The sequence below is a fragment of the Neofelis nebulosa genome, chromosome 9 (genome assembly GCF_028018385.1).
Source record: "Neofelis nebulosa isolate mNeoNeb1 chromosome 9, mNeoNeb1.pri, whole genome shotgun sequence".
Lineage (NCBI taxonomy): Eukaryota > Metazoa > Chordata > Mammalia > Carnivora > Felidae > Neofelis > Neofelis nebulosa.
Window position 1 is genome coordinate 26,829,992 of NC_080790.1, and position 24,387 is coordinate 26,854,378.

The following is a 24,387-nucleotide window of genomic DNA, read 5'->3' on the forward strand; positions in this document are numbered from 1 at the left end:
ACTCATTCCCCAGCCCTGCTCCCCTCCCCTGAGGGTGGGAGTGTGGCTCAGAGTTCCAGCCCCAAAACTGCCTGGTTGGTTCCTGTGTCAGCTAGCTCCCATCCTTCAGGAGTCACCTCGGTATCTTGGCCTGAGGAATGGTGCGAGGGGCTTAGGAATAACAACAGATGCTCCTTTAAGGAAGCATGAGAGTTATGAGAGTTTTAGAGGAAGTTATGAGAGTTTTAGAAACTCCATGCTAGGATCCAGGGATGAAGACTAAATATGTACTTCTTATTATATCACATCTCACCTCTAAACTTCATTTTCATCATCTGCAAAAGAGGGTAATAATACGACTTGCAGCAAAGGTTTATGATGAGTATTTAAAGAGGCAATATAAGAGTTAATAAGATAAGTGGTTCCATAGGTACAGAATGTATAAGGAGATAAAATTCATCCTAATGCAAAAATAATCAAAATTAATCTGCATTCAGGCATCATCTCCATTTAATACTAATGTTTATTCTCATCCAGTGACTAAATAGCATCTCTTTTCATTCTAATAAACTAATAACCATGATGCAAATTGATTGCCAAGAAAAATTAAAAATGTTACAAAAGACGTAGGATTTCGTGAAGCCAATGAAACTGATATTTTAAAAAATTTCTTTTTTGGGGTGTTTAGGTAGCTCAGTTTTGGTTAAGCATCTAGCTTCATCTCAGGTCATAATCTCCCCATTTGCAAGTTCGAGCCCCGCATCAGGCTCTCCACTGTCAGCACAGAGCCTGCCTTGAATCCTCTGTCCCCTTCTCTCTTTGCCCCTTCCTTCTTCTTTCTCTCTGTCAAAAATAAATAAACATTTAAAAAGTACAAATACCTTTTTTTTTTTTTTTTAATAATTGTAAGAACGATATGAGGAACTCCTACATGATGAGACCCTGGTCAAATTTTTTTTTTTTTAATTTTTAAATTTTTTAAAATTTACATCCGAATTAGTTAGCATGTAGTGCAACAATGATTTCAGGAGTAGATTTCTTAATGCCCCTTACCCATTTAGCCCACCCCCCCCCACAACCCCTCCAGTAACCCTCCGTTTGTTCTCCATATTTATGAGTCTCTTCTGTTTTGTCCCCCTCCCTGTTTTCATATTATTTTTGTTTCCCTTCCCTTATGTTCATCTGTTTTGTCTCTTAAAGTCCTCATATGAGTGAAGTCATATGATTTTTGTCTTTCTCTGACTGACTAATTTCACTTAGCATAATAGCCTCCAGTTCCATCCACGTAGTTACAAATGGCAAGATTTCCTTCTTTTTGATTGCCGAGTAATACTCCATTGAATATATATACCACATCTTCTTTATCCATTCATCCATCGATGGACATTTGGGCTCTTTCCATACTTTGGCTTTTGTTGATAGTGCTGCTATAAACATGGGGGTGCATGTGTCCCTTTGAAACAGCACACCTCTATCCCTTGGATAAATGCCTAGGAGTGCAATTGCTGGGTCGTAGGGTAGTTCTATTTTTAGTTTTTTGAGGAACTTCCATACTGTTTTCCAGAGTGACTGCACCAGCTTGCATTGCCACCAGCAATGCAAAAGAGATCATCTTTCTCCGCATCCTCGCCAACATCCGTTGTTGCCTGAGTTGTTAATGTTAGCCATTCTGACAGGTGTGAGGTGGTATCTCATTGTGGTTTTGATTTGTATTTCCCTGATGATGAGTGATGTGGAGCATTTTTTCATGTGTCAGTTGGCCATCTGGATGTCTTCTTTGGAGAAGTGTCTATTCATGTCTTTTGCCCATTTCTTCACTGGATTATTTGTGTTTTGGGTGTTGAGTTTGATAAGTTCTTTATAGATTTTGGACACTAACCCTTTATCTGATATGTCACTTGCAAATATCTTCTTCCATTCTGTCGGTTGCCTTTTAGTTTTGCTGATTGTTTCCTTTGCTGTGCAGAAGCTTTTTATTTTGGTGAAGGCCCAGTAGTTCATTTTTGCTTTTGTTTCCCTTGCCTCCGGAGATGTGTTGAGTAAGAAGTTGCTGCGGCCAAGATCAAAGAGGTTTTTGCCTGCTTTCTCCTCGAGGATTTTGATGGCTTCCTGTCTTACATTGAGGTCTTTCATCCATTTTGAGTTTATTTCTGTGTATGGTGTAAGAAAGTGGTCCAGGTTCATTCTTCTGCATGTCGCTGTCCAGTTTTCCCAACATCACTTACTGAAGGGACTGTCTTGATTCCATTCCGTAGTCTTTCCTGCTTTGTCAAAGATTAATTAGTTGGCCATACGTTTGTGGGTCCATTTCTGGGTTCTCTATTCTGTTCCACTGATCTAAGTGTCTGCTCTTGTGCCAGTACCATACTTTCTTGATGATACTACAGCTTTGTAGTATAGCTTGAAGTCTGAGACCCTGGTCAAGTTTTATCAGTAGTCCTAACAATGTCCTTTGTAACAAAAGGATCCAAGCACAGCATTGAGCTGCCTCGTCCTTTCAGTTTACTTTTTTTGGAACAGTTCTTCATTCCTTTCCTGACCTTTATGGATTTGATATTTTTGAAGGTCACCAGCAAGTTATTTTGGAGATTCTCCCCCAATTTGGGTTTCTCCAACATTTCCTCGTGATTTGATTCAGGTTACACAGTTATGACAGTAATAATATGGAAATATTGTTGTACTTCTCACTGTATCCCTCTCAGGTGCCACATGATGTGAGTTGTCACTTGTGATGCTCTTTGATCATTTGAGTAGGGTCATGTTTGTGGAATTTCTCCCCAGTGTAAAGTTACTCTTTACCTTGTAAGTAATAAGCATTTGGGGGTAGTTACTTTGAGATCATCATGTTTGTCGTCCAATTTTCACCCACTTGTTTTAGCATGTGTTGATGTTGCCTGAGAAAGGAAGTTATCATGATGATTGCCAAGTGGTAATTTTCTAATTCCATAATTAGTAAATAATATCTTAGTTGGTATTCCAGAATAGGCAAGAGCTTTCTCTTCTTTGTATTTATTCCTCCACTGATTTATTTATTAGAGTGTAGACTCATGGATTTCTATTTTATTCAACCGGGTGTAATCTTATGCTGTCGTTACTTTTTATTTACTCTTTTTTATTTTTATTTTTTTTTTAATTTTTTTTTCAACGTTTTTAATTTATTTTTGGGACAGAGAGAGACAGAGCATGAACGGGGGAGGGGCAAAGAGAGAGGGAGACACAGAATCGGAAACAGGCTCCAGGCTCCGAGCCATCAGTCCAGAGCCTGACGCGGGGCTCGAACTCACGGACCGCGAGATCGTGACCTGGCTGAAGTCGGACGCTTAACCGACTGCGCCACCCAGGCGCCCCTACTCTTTTTTATTTTGATAGAATTTCAGCTCATGTGAATAAGATAAGCTTAAGTATAGAGCATCTTATTTGTTGCTGTAGTAAAAGCAGAAGTGGATCCTCTGTGTTTAAGAATGCTAGTTGTACCCAATTATCCATTCTTCTCTTTCTTTAGTAATAGAACCTGAATTTTATCCAGACACATGACTTCCCATCCTCTTTTGCAGGTAGGAGGGACCATGTGACTCATTCCTGAATAATACAATGTGTGGGTGGAAGTGATAGGTACCACTTCTTGATCATGTTGAGAAAAGACAGGGGGATTTGTGTATTCCCCTGGCATTTTGTCCTTTCCTCTTGGCGAGGAGGTCAGAGAACTGGGGCTGGTACTTTATTTTTTATTTTTTATTTTTTTTTTAACATTTTATTTAGTTTTGAGACAGGGAGAGACAGAGCAGGAACACGGGAGGGGAAGAGAGAGAGGGAGACACAGAATCTGAAACAGGCTCCAGGCTCTGAGCTGTCAGTCCAGAGCCCGACACGGGGCTCGAACTCACAGACCGCGAGATCACGACCTGCACTGAAGTCGGCCGCTTAACCGACTGAGCCACCCAGGTGCCCCTTGGGGCTGGTACTTTAAATCAGAGATGCCACGTGTTGAGATTAGCAGAGCTATTTTACCAGCTCTGGATTACTAATTATTGGACTTACAAATGAGGAAGAAAACTATGTCTTGCTTAAGTAAGTATATTTTAAAAATTGCTTTTTACAGTAGTTTAGCCTGTAGGGCCTAAGCTGAGAGGACTTTATTGATGTTTCTGGAGGTAGAAAGATTATTCTGTAGGTTCTATATCCTTCTTAGCTCTGTCTACTGAGAGTCCAGGGCACTGGCAACTCAGCAGCAAATGAGCACAAGTTGTGTCCACATCTTGGTTTCTAAACACCCTTCTTCAATAACAGGGACCATTGCTCCTTGAGTAGATAGCTGATTGTAGGATTGGGGCTGCTGAGGTAGGGAAAATACAAGAATATCTTGTGTAGCGCAAGAAAGTAAGGTAGTGTTTTTTTTTAAGTTTATTTATTTTTGAGAGAGGGAGAGACAGAAAATCCCAAGCAGATTCTACACTATCAGCGCAGAGCCTAATGTGGGGCTCAAACTCACTAACTGTAATATCGTGACCTGAGCCAAAACAAGAGTCGGACACTTAATCAACTGAGCCACCGCAGTGCCCCGAAAGTAAGGTAGTGTTAAAAAAAGAGGGTTTGGGGCACGTCAGAAGGACACAGGAGCTGGTCTGAAAGAGAACCCAATAGCCAAAGCTAGAACAGTTTGAGCAACAAAATAACAAAGTATTTGATTATAATCAAAGTGTTAAAATAAATACATGAGTCTATACTGCTATAAGTGAAGGATTGATTGAATAAATGGAAGAAAGGACAAATCTTCCTTATAGAATAATTTGAAATAATTTATGTAGATACAACCCCCCCCCCCCCCCCCCGCTGCCCCGTTAGGAGGTGGAGTTTAATCTCTGTCTCTCCTAGAGTGTGAGCTGGACTTAGTCACTTTCAAAACTAGAGTGGGAAACAGAACACTAATGGCTTTACAGCGGAGAAACCTGGCAACGCCCCACCTTAATCAGGTGGTCACGGTTAGCATCACCAGAGAGAAGTCTTTTGACGTCACATACACTCTGGTCATAGGATATGGTGAGAAGAGCACTTCCTCTCTGTGGGATTCTTCCTCCAAACAGGTAACGTCAGTTTAATTACAAGACAGCTTCAGGAAAATCCCAACTGAGAGGCATCCTATGAAGTACCTGGCTAGTACTCTCAAAAGTGTCGAGGTCATGGACAACATGGACTGAGAAACCATCATAGATCAGAGACACTAAGGCAATTCTGTATGGTATCCCACATTGGATCTTAGAACAGAAAAAAGGACATTAATAAACATTAATGGGAAAATGGTGAAATACGAGTAAAGTCTGTAGTTGAGTGAGTAATAATGGACTAATGTTAATTTCTTAGTTTTGAAAAATATATTTAGGTAATCTGTTAACATCAGGAGAAAATGGGGGAAGAGTGTACAGGAACTGTCTCTAGTATCTTTTCAGATTTTTTGTAAATCTGAAATTATTCCAAAAGAAAAAGTTTATCTTAAAAGAAAATCAGACACACTTATATTCCATTTAGAAGTTATCTTGGTTTAAGAATGTGTATGCCTGGGGGCACCTGGCTGGCTCATTCAGTAGAGCATGCGACTCTTGATCTTGGGGTTGGGTGTAGAGATTCCTTAAAAATAAAATCTTAAAAAAAAAAAAAAAAAAAAAAGAATGTGTATGCTTCCAAGTACCAGGTTAACACTGCCACTCGTTTGGTTTCCAGTTGTATGTCCAGCTCCTGCCCAGCATCTCAATGAGGAAGGTGGGGTCAGTGCATGTCCTACATCCAGATGTTTTTTTATTGAGACTTGAGTTAGGTTTTTAACTGAGAACACAGGAAGGAAGAATATAGTGAGATCTAAATACTGTATAAAGTATGTTCAGGTTTAAATAATCATAAGCATTACTTGCCAGAGTCTACAAGGCTGGGGTGAGGAGGAGGGAGAGATGACTTAGGGAAAATGCATTTCGTGTGTGTAGAGGACAGGGTGCTTCAGTCTGGGTCATGCTGGAGAGCAGCAGGAGATAATGTTGGAAAGGCTCATTGTTCCAGTGCTAGTGTCAAGTCTTCCAGAAGGCAAAAGAATGTGTATCTTCTCTGAGTGGGAGAAACTATGGGTAACATGACAAAAGTCACGGTTTCTTTCTTTTTTTTAATACCGTTTTATTTATTTTTTTGTATTTTACTTTATTTTTGAGAGAGAGAGAGAGACAGAGCATGAGCAAGGGAGGGGCAGAGAGAGAGGGAGACACAGAATCCGAAGCAGGCTCCAGCTCTGAGCGGTCGGCACAGAGCCCGACGCAGGGCTTGAATGCTCATACTTACAAGCTGTGAGATCATGAGCTGTGCCAAAGTCAACGTTTGCCCAACTCAGCCACCCTGGCTCCCCAAAGGTCACAGTTTTGAACAGAGTCTTAAGAGTACTGCAGCATTTGTTGGTGAAAATAGAAGCAGAGACCTTGATTGGGGGTTAAAGAGGCCTGCTTACTGGGAGAAGATTCAGTATAGGTAGAAATACAGATTAAAAATTTTTTTTTCAATGTTTGTTTTTTTGAGAGAGAGAGAGACAGACAGACAGACAGACACACACACACACACACACACACACACACACACACACACACACAGAGCGTGAGGGAGAGAGGGACAGAGAGAGAGGGAGACACAGAATCTGAAGCAGGATCCAGACTCTGAGCTGTCAGCACAGAGCCCAACTTGGGGCTTGAACTCATGAGTTGGGAGATCGTGACCTGAGCCGAAGTTGGCTGCTTAACCGGTTGAGCCACCCAGGTGCCCCTAGACATACAGATTTAAGAGATGATTTCCTTACTACTTGTTCTAAGATAAATCATTTAACTTGAAATTGAAATTAAAATGATAGTAAAATTCATAAAACTTTTTTCATCTGTCTGCTTAAATTGAAACTCTTAAGGAAAAAAATGTTTAGAATAAGATTATTTTTCAAAGAGAGAAATCGGGAAACTAAACAATGTGAACACTTTAAAAACAGTCTTTAAGAGCTTTTAAAATGTATTTCGTTTAAAAATAGCTCACCTGTGTTAAAAATCTTTCAGTTGCCAGGAAAAACCAGATGTTTATCTGGATTAAGTGAAGTCTTTGTTCAAAAAATCCATGAAAACAAAAAACAAACAAAAAATCCATGAAAACAAAATACCATGTCCCATTCCAGAGCTGCTCTGTGCCAGTATCGTTTGGCAAACCAAGTAAGAGGGTTACCAAGTTACTATAAATATCAGTGCTGCTAACTTCCTGGGTAGCAAACATTTATTGAATTCTTAGTGTGTACCAGGGACTGTATTGCACCCTGGGTGTACCAAGATAATTTATACCTTATCTTTCACTTTCAGGAGCTTACATTCTAAGGGCCAGATTATGTGTCTTGGAATTATTTTCCACTACCTCTTTTCAGTGCCCTCCCCTTCTCTGCAAGATACTATGCAGTTACCATGTCCTGTTACTTTTCTTCCTGCACACTGTTTGGATTTGTTGAGGGCCTCGTATGTGCTTTGCAGCATCACATACCCTTGTAATCATTTTACTTCTTTTCATTCACTGAGTATCATCTTACTTCAGGTCCCTTTATAGTATTGTCACCAGTTGTTTTCTCCAAAACAGTGAGACAGGGATCAGGTTTCATTGCGACCTGAAGAGAATTTGGAGGAAGTGGGATTGGGCCGAGGAAGAAGTCACACTGAGGTGCAGGCCCGACACAGCCCAGGCTATTTCCCATGCCCAGCATCTCCCTCACCCCCTACCTTCCCTTCCCTGCCACTGGATATAGGCTGCCCTGGGAAGTGAGGAGACCTCGGGCTGGGTGCTCTCCATGGCTGTGGGGGCCTCTGAGACAGCTGACAGCTGGGGGCCATGTGCAGACCCCACTCCCTGAAACCGGGCCCAATATAAAGCATAGAAGGAAGGTGAAGATGTGGTTTCATGAGGAGCACCTTAAAGAGTTCATGCTGAATTGCCCCTATTGTACTGAATTTTATTTATTACGAGCTCATTTTACACTAAAACAGCAAAATGTTGAAGTAACTAGTGTTAAAATGATCAAATATGTATATTTTATTAAAATACATGTATAGTTTTTTTGTTCAAGGAGACTACACATAATACTTTTTTTTATTTTGGGAAACAGTTTAAATAGTTCTTTTTTTCTTGCCCAAGTTTGGCCTTCATAATACAAATAATACTAGGTTACATTTATTTATTAATGAAGGACATATTGACTTAGAAATGATTGGCTTTGCATTCATTTATTACATTAATTTTGGCATGTAAAATGACCAAGTCATCATTCATTCTCCCCCACTTTTTATGTTTGTTTGTTTATTTATTTATTTATTTATTTTAATTTTTAAAAAATGTTTATTTATTTTTGAGACAGAGAGAGACAGAGCATGAACGGGGGAGGGGCAAAGAGAGAGGGAGACACAGAATCGGAAGCAGGCTCCAGGCTCTGAGCTGTCAGCACAGAGCCTGATGCGGGGCTTGAACTCACGGACCGCGAGATCATGACCTGAGCCGAAGTTGGACGCTTAACCGACTGAGCCACCCAGGCACCCGAATGTTTATTTATTTTTGAGAGACATAGCATGAGCAGGGGAGGGCCAGAGAGAGAGGGAGACCCACAATCCAAAGCAGGCTCCAGGCTCCGAGCTGTTACCACAGACCCCGACGTGGGGCTCAAACCCACAAACCGTGAGATCATGACCTGAGCCAAAGTCGGATGCTTAACCAACTGAGCCACCCAGGCGCCCCTATTCAGTTCTCTTTTGGAGCGGCAATTAAACTAAAAAAGCATAGAGGTAAATTTGTCTGTAAGTGTAGAACACATCTTTTTAATTCGGAACCTGCATTAGTCTTTGAATTGTGCACATTATGTTTTTGGATATTGATTAACAAAGGATGTGTTTGGGGAAGATAGATTTAAAGAAGCAGCCACATCACCATGCTGTCACGCTTTGCCCTCTCCTGGCTTCATATATGTGGCATCTCTCCATCTTGCCATCCAGCTTCTGCATTCTGGAGAGTTGTATACTTCTCTGCCTAAAGAACAGGATTAGGGAATTGTTATTTCTGCCTTTACAGGGTGGTACGTCAGAGAAAATCATTTCATGTCCCAACCCAGAAAATTTGGAAACTAGCCAGATCATGTGACAAGATGAATGCAGAATTTGTCTAATTTTCTGTCACTTGTTGAGCTATTTACCTCATAATCTGAACTTTTGCCAATTCTCTGATTCAGAGTTTGATATTACTGTGTTTGCTGAAGTTGCTGCATCCTTGAAGAATAAGAGGAAAATGATTTTAAAAGTACTTGTATATATAAAACAATGTTTAGAAAAAATTCTGTTTTAGTTTCTCTAAAAATCTGTTTCCTTCCTCAGCTGTTATAAAATGATAAAATGATAAGCTGTTAAAGCTGGAAGAAAAATAAGCCAAAGGAGCTGTTAAGGGAAAAGCCTAGTCTTGTCATGTTACAAGTTGAGGAAGTGCAGGTGGGATGAGGTCAGGTGACTCACCCCAGTCGGCCTGGCTAGTTAATGAGAGTCTCGCCTGTAACTTACACGGTGATGAACGGCTCCATTGATGTGATGGCAAATCCTGAAGATGGCAGATTTGGGAGGGATTTCTCAGACATACCAAACGTAGAGACTCTTGCATCACACCAAAAGGTAAACAAACCAATGTTATAGGATCCACGGAGGAAGAAGACACTCCAAATTTTTGAGGACAATCCATTAAAAACACCCTATCTCATGAAAATTATTCTAGGCTGGAGTTCTTTTAACGATTGCATGTTTGGGGCTATGATCATGGTGGTAATCATGAAGAAAATGATATTTATGGAAACACTTTTTAGTGGTCATGATTCAGAAGCAGTGAATTAAAGTGAGATTACATTCTCTAGTATTTACTTATACCCTGCTTTTGATTGTTTTATGTTCATTATTAAAATAATCTTACTAATTAATTTTAATTGCTCAGTTATCTCTTAACCCTGTTAATTTAAATGGGGATGGTCTGCCCCTGTTCATCTGAAGATGCTTGCCTAATGGGGATCTTTTCCTTCACCTTTGAATTTCTGGGAGGATGTTGCATTGAATTGGAAATCGTATAGCCGTTTTCTGTCCCTGGAGTCTGTACTGTGTTTGACTCTCTCTACTGTGGCAGTTAATTGAAATTTAACAATTTTTAAATAAGTTTTAGTTTTTCAGGATCACTTCTTCTTAATACTGTAGTTGCATCCATGCTTTGCTGGAATAAAGTTTATGTATCATGTTTGATTCTGGAGGGAGAAGGGCCCAGAATAGGACGATTGGTACTATGATGGAGGTTATTGCTCCTGTGTAGGCTAAAACACTTCTCTGTTAAAAGCTGATAGTCCCTTCTTTACATGACTGTTTAATTTCTAGTAATCATAACAAAAGCCTTAATTGGGGAAAAACTGGTTATAGTCCTATAACGTCAGGATTTATACAGTGAGCCTCATACTTGTTTTTGAATACTTTCATAAAGAAATCATTTAGATTAGTTTTTATATTGATGGAAAACCTCACCTCTGGCATTATATGTAACACCTGGACCAAGTCCATGGGTAGTAGTGGCAAAGTATGTTTTGTTTTTTTAAACTATGTCACTGTTTTTTAATTGCTTTTAATTATAGAAATAATACCTGCTAATTATACAAAGTGTAAGCAATACAGAAACAGAAAGTAAAAAGCGTTTCCCTCCCTTGCTTGCCTTCCAATCTCAACAATTTGTAACCTAGATTACTTTTTCTGCATTAGCATAAGTATTCTTTTTTTTTAATTTTATTTTTTACTTTTTAAAATTTACATCCAAATTAGTTAGCATATAGTGCAACAATGATTTCAGGAGTAGATTCCTTAATGCCCCTTACCCATTTAGCCCACCCCCCTCCCACAACCCCTCCAGTAACCCTCCGTTTGTTCTCCATATTTATGAGTCTCTTCTGTTTTGTCCCCCTCCCTGTTTTCATATTATTTTTGTTTCCCTTCCCTTACGTTTGTTTATCTGTCTTGTCTCTTAAAGTCCTCATATGAGTGAAGTCATATGATTTTTGTCTTTCTCTGACTGACTAATTTCACTTAGCATAATAGCCTCCAGTTCCATCCATGTAATTGCAAATGGCAAGATTTCCTTCTTTTTGATTGCCGAGTAATACTCCATTGTACATATATACCACATCTTCTTTATTCATCCATAGATGGACATTTGGACTCTTTCCATACTTTAGCTATTGTTGATAGTGCTGCTATAAACATTGGAGTGCATGTGTCCCTTTGAAACAGCACACCTGTATCCCGTGGATAAATGCCTAGTAGTGCAATTGCTGGGTCATAGGGTAGTTCTATTTTTAGTTTTCTTTTTTTTTTTTTTTTTAATTTTTTTTTTTTTCAACGTTTTTAATTTATTTTTTGGGACAGAGAGAGACAGAGCATGAACGGGGGAGGGGCAGAGAGAGAGGGAGACACAGAATCGGAAACAGGGTCCAGGCTCCGAGCCATCAGCCCAGAGTCTGACGCAGGGCTCGAACTCACGGACCGCGAGATCGTGACCTGGCTGAAGTCGGACGCTTAACCGACTGCGCCACCCAGGCGCCCTATTTTTAGTTTTCTGAGGAACCTCCATACTGTTTTCCAGAGTGGCTGCACCAGCTTGCATTGCCATCAACAATGCAAAAGAGATCCTCTTTCTCCGCATCCTCGCCAACATCCGTTGTTGCCTGAGTTGTTAATGTTAGCCATTCTGACAGGTGTGAGGTGGTATCTCATTGTGGTTTTGATTTGTATTTCCCTGATGATGAGTGATGTGGAGCATTTTTTCATGTGTCAGTTGGCCATCTGGATGTCTTCTTTGGAGAAGTGTCTATTCATGTCTTTTGCCCATTTCTTCACTGGATTATTTGTGTTTTGGGTGTTGAGTTTGATAAGTTCTTTATAGATTTTGGATACTAACCCTTTATCTGATATGTCACTTGCAAATATCTTCTCCCATTCTGTCGGTTGCCTTTTAGTTTTGCTGATTGTTTCCTTTGCTGTGCAGAAGCTTTTTATTTTGATGAGGTCCCAGTAGTTCATTTTTGCTTTTGTTTCCCTTGCCTCTGGAGACGTATTGAGTAAGAAGTTGCTGCGGCCAAGATCAAAGAGGTTTTTGCCTGCTTTCTCCTCGAGGATTTTGATGGCTTCCTGTCTTACATTGAGGTCTTTCATCCATTTTGAGTTTATTTCTGTGTATGGTGTAAGAAAGTGGCCCAGGTTCATTCTTCTGCATGTCGCTGCCCAGTTTTCCCAGCACCATTTGCTGAAGAGACTGTCTTGATTCCATTGGATATTCTTTCCTGCTTTGTCAAAGATTAGTTGGCCATACGTTTGTGGGTCCATTTCTGGGTTCTTTAGCATAAGTATTCTTAAACATCAGTGGGATCATGCAGTCTTTATTACCTTATACCTTGAGGTATACCTTATACTTAAGGTATAAGGTATAACAGCCTGATCAACTTTGCATGTTGTTACCTGTGGATCTAGTTCATTCATTCCGGTAGTTGTATGTTACTCTGCTAAGGGGAGGTTCTGTAATTTACTGAACCTATCCTTTATTTTTCAAGGTGCCCTTTAATTAATATTTTGGTTTTAAAACTGCCTATTAGGAGCTTTGGTACTGCACATGGTAAAAACATTTTAATCTACTCCGAAGGATCACAAATGAAAGATACATATTTTCCTCCAATTCCTAGCCCATTTTTTAGCAGTTTCTTTTTTTTTGTTGTTTATGCTAGTGGTTTCCATCATAACTTTAAATATTACACTTGTATTATACTTCTTTAAATGCTTATATTCTATTTCTAGGTTTATCAACTTTAGATGGAATCTCTTGCCTCCACATTGTGAATTGTGGATGAAATCAGTACACTTCTCATCCCCTCTTCCATTTTTATGCTTTTTTGGCAATTATTAGGGATAATTACTCTGCATTTTACTCTGTAATTGATACCATCTGTGTTTCATCTATATGTTGATTTTTAAAATTTTAAATCAGTTTTACATTACAATTATGATTATATATGTTAATTATACAATCAAAACCTGTGATTATACCTATGGAGAAGAAGTTGAATGCTTTGTCTCTAAACTTTTGCTACTTGACAAAGGCTGGCATGACAGCCTCCTTTTTTGCCTTTTTTTTTTTTTTTTAACTTATTCTAGGTTGTAGTCAGCTACTACTGTTTCTTTTTATTTCAGTTGGTACCTTCCTTGTTTTCCTTATTGTCGTTTTTATTACCTTTTGTGTAACTTTTCATATGAAGGAAGTGGGTGGTAAAATTTGAGTCTTTGTGAATGTATTTTTCCATCAGAATTTCTTAGTTGGGTTGGGTATAGAATTCTAGTTTCAAAATCATCTTTTTCTAGGACTTTAAATGAGGTCATTTCTTTAATATCTTCTGACATCCTAGTTTGCTGATAAATATGGCAGTTTGACTTTGTTCCATTTTAAGTGATATTTTTCTTCTCATTTTGAACACTTTTAGAATTTGCTCTCCATACTTGGAGTTCTGGATATGTCTCAATGTGAGCATGGGTTCTAGCATCATACTACCTGCTTTCAGATGCTAGCTCTATCACGTCATAGCCGCTTTTGCCTTACACAAGCTACCTAATTTCTCTGTGACTCAGTTTCTTCATGTATATTATGGCATAAACGTACTTATTAGGATTATATTAATTAATATTTAGATCAATGTCTCTCATGTAGGAAGTACTTAACAAATGATATAACTATTATTATTTCTCTTGTTGGAGTACTTACCAGGTTCTTTAAGTGTGAACAATCACATCTCTATAGTTTGGGAGTATTTTTTTTATTCTTTTTTTTTTAATTAAAAAAATTTTTTTTAATGTTTATTTTTGAGAGAGAGACAGAGCATGAGTGGGGCAGGGGCAGAGAGAGAGACAGGGAGACACAGAATCTGAAGCAGGCTTCAGGCTCCGAGCTGTCAGCACAGAGCCCGACGCCAGGGCTCAAACTCACAAACTGCGAGATCATGACCAGGGCCAATGTCAGATGCTTAACTGACTGAGCCACCCAGGCACCCCTTTATTATTTCTTTAATTATACTTTTTCTCCCTTTTTTAAAAAGCTTTTTTCTCTGGTTCAGTTCTATAGACTTATGTGAGATCTCTTGAATTTATCTTGTATGACTCTTCTCTTCATGCTTTCTATCTCTTTGTACTTTTGCTTGATGTCATGGGAGATTTCTTTTACCCTTTTTTCTGTATCACTAGTTTTTTTTTTTTTTAATTTTTTTTTTCAACGTTTTTAATTTATTTTTGGGACAGAGAGAGACAGAGCATGAACGGGGGAGGGGCAGAGAGAGAGGGAGACACAGAATCGGAAACAGGCTCCAGGCTCCGAGCCATCAGCCCAGAGCCTGACGCGGGGCTCGAACTCACGGACCGCGAGATCGTGACCTGGCTGAAGTCGGACGCTTAACCGACTGCGCCACCCAGGCGCCCCATCTGTATCACTAGTTTTGATCATTAATATATTCAGCCTATCCTTGTAACTTTTTATTTTGACAATTCCCTTTCTTTCTTTCTTTCTCTTTCTTTGTTTCTTTGTTTCTTTTTTTCTTTCAATTTACAGTTAGTTTCAGGTGTACAATATAGTGATTTGAATCACAATTCTATGCCTTTTTTTTTTGTCAGTGCTCTATTCTTAATAACCTTTATTTCATTAAAAATAATATTTGACAATTATTTTAGTTTTCGGGAATTCTGTATTTTTCCAGTTTTTTTCTAATAGCCTTTTCTTGTTTCATTGATGCAGTGTCTCATTTAATTTCTTTGCACATTGTTCATTAGAATTTTCCATGAATTCTGTCTCCTCAGTAACAAATTATTTTATATGTTCATCTTGGCTGTTTTTTTCTCTTTTCTTTTCTTTTCTTTTCTTTTCTTTTCTTTTCTTTTCTTTTCTTTTCTTTTCTTTTCTTTTCTGTGTTGTTGTTGTTGTTTTGAGAGAGAGAGAGAGAGAGAATGCAAGCAGGAGAGACAGAGGGGAACAGAGGATCCAAAGCTGGCTCTGTGCTCACAACGGTTAGCCCGATGTGGGACTTGAACTCATGAACGGCAAGATCATGGCCTGAACTGAAGTCACCCAGGTGCCTTTTGGCCCTTTTTTTCTTGGTATTGCTTTTCCTTAAATGCCTGATAATCTCCAATGTTGATACTAGTGGTCATTGTGAACTTCCTCTGCAGTTATGTGGATCTCTTTGAGAGGCCTTTCCCTAGAATGGAAGGGCTGACTACAGACTGCACACCTGGCCAGGGTGTGTCTAACTGGCAGGCTTCTTTAGGGTTGCCAAGAATCTTCCTTCTGCACCTTCCCCTGGGACCCTGAACTCTGGATCTGAGGTAATTATAACAGAGATGTTTCTTTTTTGAAACAGGCCCCATATATCCTCTTGCTTTATTTCCTTATTCCTTTCCTTCTGACAAGACCTGTAAGGTCTGGACAACACCCCCTAGATGGCGCATGCAAACAGTGTGCTTCAGTCTAGGGGCCAGAGATGGCGTCCAGGGGAGCTGGTAGCAGTACCTAGATCCCAAGTGAAGAGCCGGTAACAAGAGATAGAGACCTTCATGAGGAGGAGCTTTTCTCAGTTATTGTCTGAAGCATCAGCCAGTGGTTGTGAGTCACAAAAGTCACAGATAGCCTAGAATAGTGGGTCACCCTCACCAGAGTGAAGGCCCAACAGTTGAGCTCTGCACAGAGCAGTGAACTAAACAATTTGTGAGGTGTTGTTAGGCCACTGAGCTCAGGGAGGCCTCAGCAGATACAAAAGGCTTAGCATGCTTAGGAGAAGCACCTATTCATCAAGAACAAGTTAAAGTATTTAAAGGATGGGATAGCAGGGTCAGAAAAAAGATCCAACAGTTCCAAATATGTGTATGTGGTTGATAATATGTAAAATTAGCTCTGCAACAAATGTGTTAACACAGAGCCTCCCTTTCTGTCCTTAGACCACAGGCAGACCTTGGGTCAAGGCATCACATCAGAACTGCCCTTTGCACGTCGTCATAAAGAACATTGGGCAGGAAGGCAGTAGTTGGGGGCAGAGACGTAGCTTATGTGAATCATCTCAGCTTATAATCATTGTGTAAGTGTGTGGTTCTCTCAAAGAGATGGGGCTATGACCACAAGAAAGAAGGTAGAGGACCCAGCTGTAGGATGTAATATGTTAGTTATACTACGCTGGAGGCATGTTCTCCGGGTAGGAGCTCCCCAGGACCCCCCAGTTTCTCAGCAAGATGTCCAGCTGTAGAGGATGCCATCCTGTGGCGTCCAGTGCCGGAAACTCCCCTTGGCATTCTCACAGGGGTGAGCGGCGAGGGATAGTTAATGTCCTCCTGTGACCTCCCATTCCTCAGCCAGATAATGACTGTGAGGGAAGGTGTCCCCGAGCAAACCCTGGCTTCTGACCTGTCTTAGCTTCATTCTGAGTTTTGTGAGAAGAGGATTTCTGAAATTGTTTTTTTTTTTTTTTAATGTTTATTTATTTAGAGAGAAAAAGCCAGGGAGGGGCAGAGAGAGAGGAAGACAGAAAATCCCAAGCAGGCTCCCTACTTGTCAGTACAGAGCCTGACAAGGGGCTCAAACCCACGAACTGGGAGATCATGGCCTGAATTGAAATCAAGAGTCAGACGTTTAATCAGCTGAGCCACCCAGGCGCCCCTGAAGTTGTTTTATCCCTCACCTTATGAGAGAATTATACCACCTTAGGATCTTTATCATTTCTCACCAAGATTGTTGTAATCGTCCTTAGTTTTTCTCTTCACTGGTTGGTCCTTTTGTTGAAAAATTAACTGACCATTTGTGTATGATTTCTTCCTGGGTTGTGTTTCCGTAGCTATATTTGAGCATTTACTGAATTATATTATACTTTATTGGAAACCTTTCTGTCTTCACATCTAGAATGTGAGCTTCTTGAGGGATCAAGTTCTTTATTTTATTTATTTTTGTATCCTCAGAATAGGCATTCAGTGGATGTTTGCTTCATGTTTGAATTAGCTACTTATTAGCAGGACTCTTTGAGAATTGGGTAAATTAAAGATTAAATTTTCATCTGGCACTTGAGTCATCCATGAGCTGTACAGACCAGTCCTTTTTCATATCATTCCAGTCCAGATCTTCAGCCCAGTGCCAGAGCTAACAGTAACAGAACAATCACCATGATCACAGAGGTTAGCTTAGTGTTCTCAGAGGATAGTAATTTCCAGTTTTGTTGGTTGTAATGTTTTAGCGGGTGGGAAAAGAGATAAAGAGATGTCAGTTTTTTCTTACAGGGTTTCCTGAAAAATGATGACTTTCAAGTATAAATTACTACCTTTTGAGACCATTAGAAGTGATAAGGGAACTAGAGTCCATGAATGTACTCAGTTAACTGGGAGTAGGTTCACTCTGTATTTCTCAACGTACCAAAAAACCAACACTTTTTCTTTATATTACAAACTGGTCATTTGTTCTGCATTAAAGAATGCTCTTTCATGTTTTAGTGTCTCAGGATATGACTGTGCTCTGATATTTTCATGTATCTTCATAAAAGCACATCCACATTCATTGTACTTGACAGGCTTGGTATTGACCTTGATGTGTGACCATTTGTGTGAGTGGGGAGTATACATACCACAGCCATTGTGGAGCCCCGGAAGAAGGGGATGGGGGATGGGCACATAGTGTAGTAATTCAAACTGACTGTGGTTATGCTGGGCTTGCCTAATTAGTGGGTATAGCTTCAAAATTTGAGAAATTACATTTGATATTTATACTTATTTTAAATATCCTCTCCTAAATACAAGGTGCTTATAAGGATAGATTGAAGTTTAGAGCTTTTCAAGACCCTTTACACTTCTGCTTCGGTAAAATTTAAGAACAGGTTTCAATAAGGAATCTTTTCGTTGTAAGGGACAGAAACCCCATTCAAACTGGCTGTAAAGAAGGAAACGTATTGGCTGTTAGAACTGGGAAATCTTGGGGTATTCCAGTGTCAGCGATAGCTGAGATTTAGGGGCTCAACCAGATCATCAGCCCTTTCTCTTTCTGTCTTTTCTCACCTGTGTTTTCCCATCTCTGCTTTTCTCTGCCTGCTTCAGTATCAGAATGTCTGTTGTCAGAAAGGCACCAGCTTTCATTGTCCACAGACCTCCCAATCCAAGAGGAAGAGAGGTCAAGTATGATGGCCAGGGTTAAGCCCCCTAATCTCTTGTGCTTCACTCCTCTGTAGAACAGAGAGAGCAGGAAGTAGAGCCTGCCTCATACAGATGTTGAGAGATTCAATGAGTTAATTTTCGTGAAGTACTTGGAATAGTGCCAGGCATATAGTAAACCCTCAATAAATCTGGACTGTTATTATTATCTGCACTTTACAGGAGGGAAAGTTTAGGTACAAGAAAATAAAGCTGCCCAATCCTTCATATAACTTACTAAAAGCAGTCATTACTACCTGGAAAATCTGAAAACTTTGGGATAATTACAGTGCTTCACATTTAATATGCTAAGTCATGCCATTGAGTTTTTAAAAAATCTGAGAGATGAAAACATGTCCATTCCGACTCTGTTCTTCACCTGCATGAGTAATCATTTGCGGCATTTGAAAGTTGCTGAAAAGCATACTAGGATTTGCTCGTGTGATTGTAGCTGTGCTTTTATTTGTTGGAATGATTATAGTTAACCGCTATTTATTTAGAATTGTGTCTAGTTACCACTGTTCACTGAACCCTTAATATGCCGGTGCTAAATAAGTCTAGCTTATCGGCATTATCTACATTTTTATTAATGAGGGACGAAGGACAGAAATTTTAAGTGACTTACCCAAGGTCTTATAGCTGGGCTAGAATTCAAACCAGGTCTGGTCTCCCTTGGATTTTGAAGTTCTTGCTTTCCAGGGGAATCCGACATGCTGTAGTGTTCTGAGGAAGCTACGAGAACTGGCTTAAAAAAAGATATCAATATAATAAGACTTTGCATTGTCTAGAGGAAAGGAATTGAATGAGCACAGGCAGGAAGAAGTGAATAGAGGTTTTTGTGAGAGAGGCTTGGGTTGCAGAACTCTGCCTCTTCAGGCCAACAGTTGAGGTGAGAGGGGAAGGAAATGGAACACTGCCACTCTCAGGATGAGGTGCTATGAGGGAAGAAGACATGCACAGGGGCGAGTGAAATTGGCTTCTGCCAAGGCCAAGTAAAGAGGCTGTCCTGAGGGACATGGCTAGGCTGAAACCAGGATATGGATTTCATAATAACAGTTTGGTAGAGAATAGGCAATGATTAGTTCAGAGACAAGTGAAATAAAAGTGGGACGAGTAATAGACAGCATAAGATGAACTTTATTTTTTAATATTCATTTATTTAATTTTTAATTTAAATCCAAGTTAGTTCACATATAGTTTAAGAATAATATCTACAATTAACTAAAAAAGGTGTTAACATTACTCTTCCCTTTTCCAGCCATATAGCTGTATGAGGCCATGTTTATTTATTTTTGAAAGATTGAGAGCACAAGTTGGGGAGGGACCCAGAGAGAGGGACACAGAGAATTCGAAGCAGACGCCACACTGACAAGCAGAGAGCCCGATGCGTGGCTCGAACTCACAAACCCTGAGATCATGATGTGAGCAGAAGTCGGACTCTTAACCGACTGAGCCACCCAGGCGCCCCTAAAATGATCTTTATTATTAGCAGTAAAAAATGTTTTTGAAAAGCCTAGAAAGTTACAGAAAAGTGAATGATAGGAAGCAGCAAAGGAACTTCCTGAAAGGATAGACGAAAGCACACCCACTGAAGCACACTTCCAAGGCGGCCCTAAATGATAACTCTGGTTGGATTCCAGGTAGGGACACGCTGAAGTTCTGTGGACAGAGTCGGATTGTGTTGACTAAATGGACACGTCAGTTTTCCCTGGAAGAAAACCCTGTGTGCATCCTAACGGCCTTGTGCAACGTTACCCAAACTTGCCTGAACACGGGAGCACTTCTGAGGTGCTTGTGAAAGTATAGCTCTTCAGCCTAGCCCTCAGAGCTTCGGGGTGAGCTCAGCGTTGGGGTGGTGATTATGGGTGCTTTTGAGAAAAACTGCCTTAGGCAGAGGTAGGCTGTTAATCTTTAGTAGCTCCAGATGTTTTTCTTTTTCTGTCTCGTGCCTGCCCCAGGACTTAGAGAACAGAGGCTAAAAGGTCATTTACCCAGGTCTGGAGGCCAGAGTTGTGATTTAATGGGAGACTGAGTGCCAGGAGGAACCTTAGAGGTGAGTGTGATTAAGTGTCACAGAATCTGGGGCCAATTGACATTGAGCTCTGAAGAACAGGAGCTTGGCATTGGACACCCACCAAGGAAGGTAGGGTGTATTTATTAAACTGAACTCTTTAACTTTTTTTTAGAAAAGATGGTGCTAGGAGTTTAAAACTTTCACGTAGGTTTTAATAATAAATATTTGGTATTCTTTTGCACTTTTATAATCCTTGCAGATTATAAACAAGCCAACTTGTGTTTTCATTTCCTAATTTTTATTCTTACTAAATTTTTAAATATTTATTTTGGAGAGAGAGAGAGAGAGCATGAGAGTGGGAGGGACAGAGAGAGAGGGAGACTCAGAATCTGAGGCAGGCTCCTGGCTCTGAACTGACAGCACAGGCACCCCTCATTCCTAATTTTTCAAGACAAGAGGTTAAAAAAGAATTTCTAAGTATTTCCTTAAACACTAAGCAAGGAGAAGTTTGGGGAGAAAGTTTGAGGTGGGTGGGTGTGGGGAAGGCATTAGAGATAGTGTATCTGCTAATTCTAAGGCAGCAGTTCTCAAAGGGTGATTTGTGGAACCCTGGGGGGTCCCCAGACCATTTCAGTATATCTACAGGTTAAATTCATCTCTGTAATAATAATACTGGGGTGTTATTTGCCTTTGCACTCTGTTCATACATTGGGTCAGAAGAGGCAGTGGGGGTGGCAGACTGCCGGCTCCTTCACCTGAATCAAGGTGGGAGGCAGCAAACCTGTGTTGGTAGTCATCCTATGCTTCACTGCCATGCATTCAGTTTCCAAAAAAAAAAAAAAAAGTTTTATTTATGAATGCCTTTGATAAAGCAATAAATATTATCTTATTTATTTATTTACTTATTTATTTATTTATTAAAGTGTGTTTATTTTGAGAGAGGGAGGGAGGGAGAGACAGACAGACAGACAGGGCATGAGAATATCCCAAACAGGCTCTGCCATCAGCACAGATCCCGACTCAGGGCTCGATCCCACGACTGTGAGATCATGACCGGAGCCAAAATCAACAGTCAGACGCTCAACCAGCTGAGCCGCCCGAGCTCCCAATGTTATTTTATTAAGTCTTTACCCTTGACGGTGTCTTTTGGAATATTCTCTGTGATGAAATGGGGTGTACGAGGAAACACTTACGCTCCGTGCTAACATACCGTGGTTGTCTCAGGAAAAAGCTGAACTAGCTGTTTTGCCCACGGAACATGATTTTTACTTGAAAGAACTACCGATACCATTGGGGTGTTCAAACTTAATTATTTGGCAGAAATTTTCTCAAAAAAGCAATGAAGTGAGCTCATCACTTCAAGGAGAGAAATTGACAGTAATTTGTTACTAGTGATAAAATCTTGAGCTTTTAAAGATGAGAGTTTTGGGAAACTTGGATCTGTCCCTGTGAACTTGACAGTTTCCCAGTGTTTCAGGTATTGGGATCAGAGTTTTCTGAGGAGATTGTTGGTGATACTAAGGTATATGTATTTTTTAATATTATGTGAAATACATCACATGTGGAAGATGTGTACATTTTCCAAATGACTAATACAGATGGTAAAAAAATCAAGCCTCTGTAAAAGATCCATTCAAGCTTTAAGTTAGATCAATGAGTGTTTTTGTATGTTTATTTGTTTTTTTACCAGTGTATTTTGCTGTAACAAAAGTTCATTGATAAGATCTCAAATTCCACATTGCAGGTAATGCTGAGAACCTACTACATGTTGAATTTTGGTGTAATATCAAAGAATAATCTCTACAATTAACTGAAAAAGGTGTTAATATCGCTCTTCCCTTTTCCAACCACATAGCTGTATGAGGCCAAATTTTCTTCCTAAACTTCAATCAAAATACCTTATTGCAATAAATTGACTAGAGAAGCAGGTTTGAGATTTTTAGATGTCATCTATTAAGCAAGACATTAAAGAGATGTCCAAAAATGTAAGACATTGTCAATCTTTTCAAGACTTAAAGTTGTTTTTCCTAAAGACATGTTATTTATGTTAATATAATGCATCTATTATTTTATTTTTTGTTAAAAAAATTTGTCATGCTTATTTATTTTTGAGAGAGAAAGAGAGCACGAGCCGGGGCGGGACAGAGAGAAAGAGAGACAGAGGATCCAAAGCGGGTTCTGTGCTGACAGCAGAGAGTTCAGTGCGGGCCTTGAACTCACAAATCATGAGATCATGACCTGAGCCAAAGTTGGACGCTTAACCAACTGAGCCACCCAGACGCCCCTATTACTTTATTTTAAAATGGATTAATAAGTATTTAAATTTTTCTCAGTTTTAATTTTTAATATGATAACTATTGATAGATTATGGCCCATACAAACAAAAGCTCTTTGAAGTCTCTAACAATTTATAAGAGTTTAGAGTTGTCCTGAAACCAAATAGTTTAAGACTGTTGACCTAAGGTATGACTAAGGGGAGTGCTTCCTTGAGGACTACCTTTTATGTTCATCTATTTGCTCTGGAATCATAAATAAAGGCATCCACGTTCTCCCAGTCCCCATTAGTAGACCCAGTTTCTATCATCCCACACACTGAAGTCTTTTCTGTGTCTGGAACAAGAAGCAATAATTGAAGTTCTTGACCAGGCCACGCCCTGACTCCCATGTTATGGGATTCAGGTGGGGGAAAAAACCAATTACGGAGTTCTGAATATTTTTCCAGTGAGAAGGTGCTTTTTGTTTTCACAGCCCTGGTAATTGCCCACTTAGTTATAAGGTGAGGTTTTAATAAAGCTATCAACTTGGTCTTTGGAATCAAGCAGGCTTATTTATTTTATGACTTTATGACTTTGGGCAACTCATTTTTATCTCTCTGAGTTACAGTTTCCTATACACGAGGTAAAATTGGGCTAACAATAGGTTTAATGGTGTTAATACAGAGTATTTGTAATAGGTTTTAATTCTCATTCCCCTTGATCCTATTGGAAGTTCTCTTGGACTTGGGGGTTTGAGGCAGTAGTTAGCTTGACTACTCTATTTGTAAATCATAGCTGAATGACTGCAGACTCCTGTCAGAGGAAGCTATTCAGCCCAACTGTTGGATATATTTGATTAAGTACATCTTTTAATAATAAATCCAACCCTCCTTTTTACACACACATATGCACAGAGATTGTACAACAAAGCAAGGTGATTTGGCATATGATCAATCATACCTTTTAGATTATCAGCTAATTTCTGCTTGGCTCTTCAGAAAGATGATAAACACTTTGATATCATGCTAGCAAGAATGAATAGCCTTCAGTGGGAGGGTAGGTCCTTAGGGACTAGCTCTGTTCTTTTGAAGATATGTGTGCCATACTTTTAGATATGAGCACATAAATAAAGTCTAAATCATACCAGACTTTGTACAGAATTGTCCTTCTATACTAAATCATTCTCCATGTGCTAATTTTAAAATGTAGGCTTCATCTTCCCTATTTTTTTTTTTTTTGTGGAAGTTCTTTTTCTACTGAAAACAGAACACTGAAAAGACAAGGCACATCGTTGCTTTCTGTGGTTTTATCCTTTTATTCCCTGTTACATAGAAATATCTTCTGATCTGTGGTACTAAGGTTCCTGGAAGGTTTGAGAGTGGTTTTTGCATGAGGTTAGGGAATCTGTATGCCCAAGTACATTTTCTCAAAGGATGCTCAAAGTATAAATGCTTTGAGGTGGTGTTTGGGGAGAAAATGACATTTAAAGGGAGCCTTAACATTTGATAACAGTATCATATCATAATGTGTATACATCACAAAATTATTGTTGGTGTGTCCCAGCAGTCATGCCTGGATTTTCTGTGAGTTGGCTCTTTCCCCACCTGTGGACCAAGCCCTAGACTACTCCTCACTCTCTTCTGTCACCATCCTGGACTATGCTCTGTCTTGCTTTCATTTCTCAATGATTCAGTTCTTAATGGTGGGTTTAGGATATATATGCTTGTCTTTCTCTCTCTCCATTTTTGGCATTATCATCTTTCCTTAAAGACCACCTCCTCATGTCAGTTTTAACTTATAATCAAGAGCCCATGACTTTCAGGTGTGAAATTCATGAAACTTAGAAACCGGA

General features: G+C 39.6%; 1 protein-coding gene across 2 annotated transcripts in view; it reads left to right on the plus strand.

The window, feature by feature from the left end:
• TTC27 (tetratricopeptide repeat domain 27) overlaps positions 1–24,387 on the plus strand; it is a 190,798-nt gene that overhangs the window by 73,973 nt on the left and 92,438 nt on the right. The gene's annotated exons all lie outside the window — the stretch shown is intronic.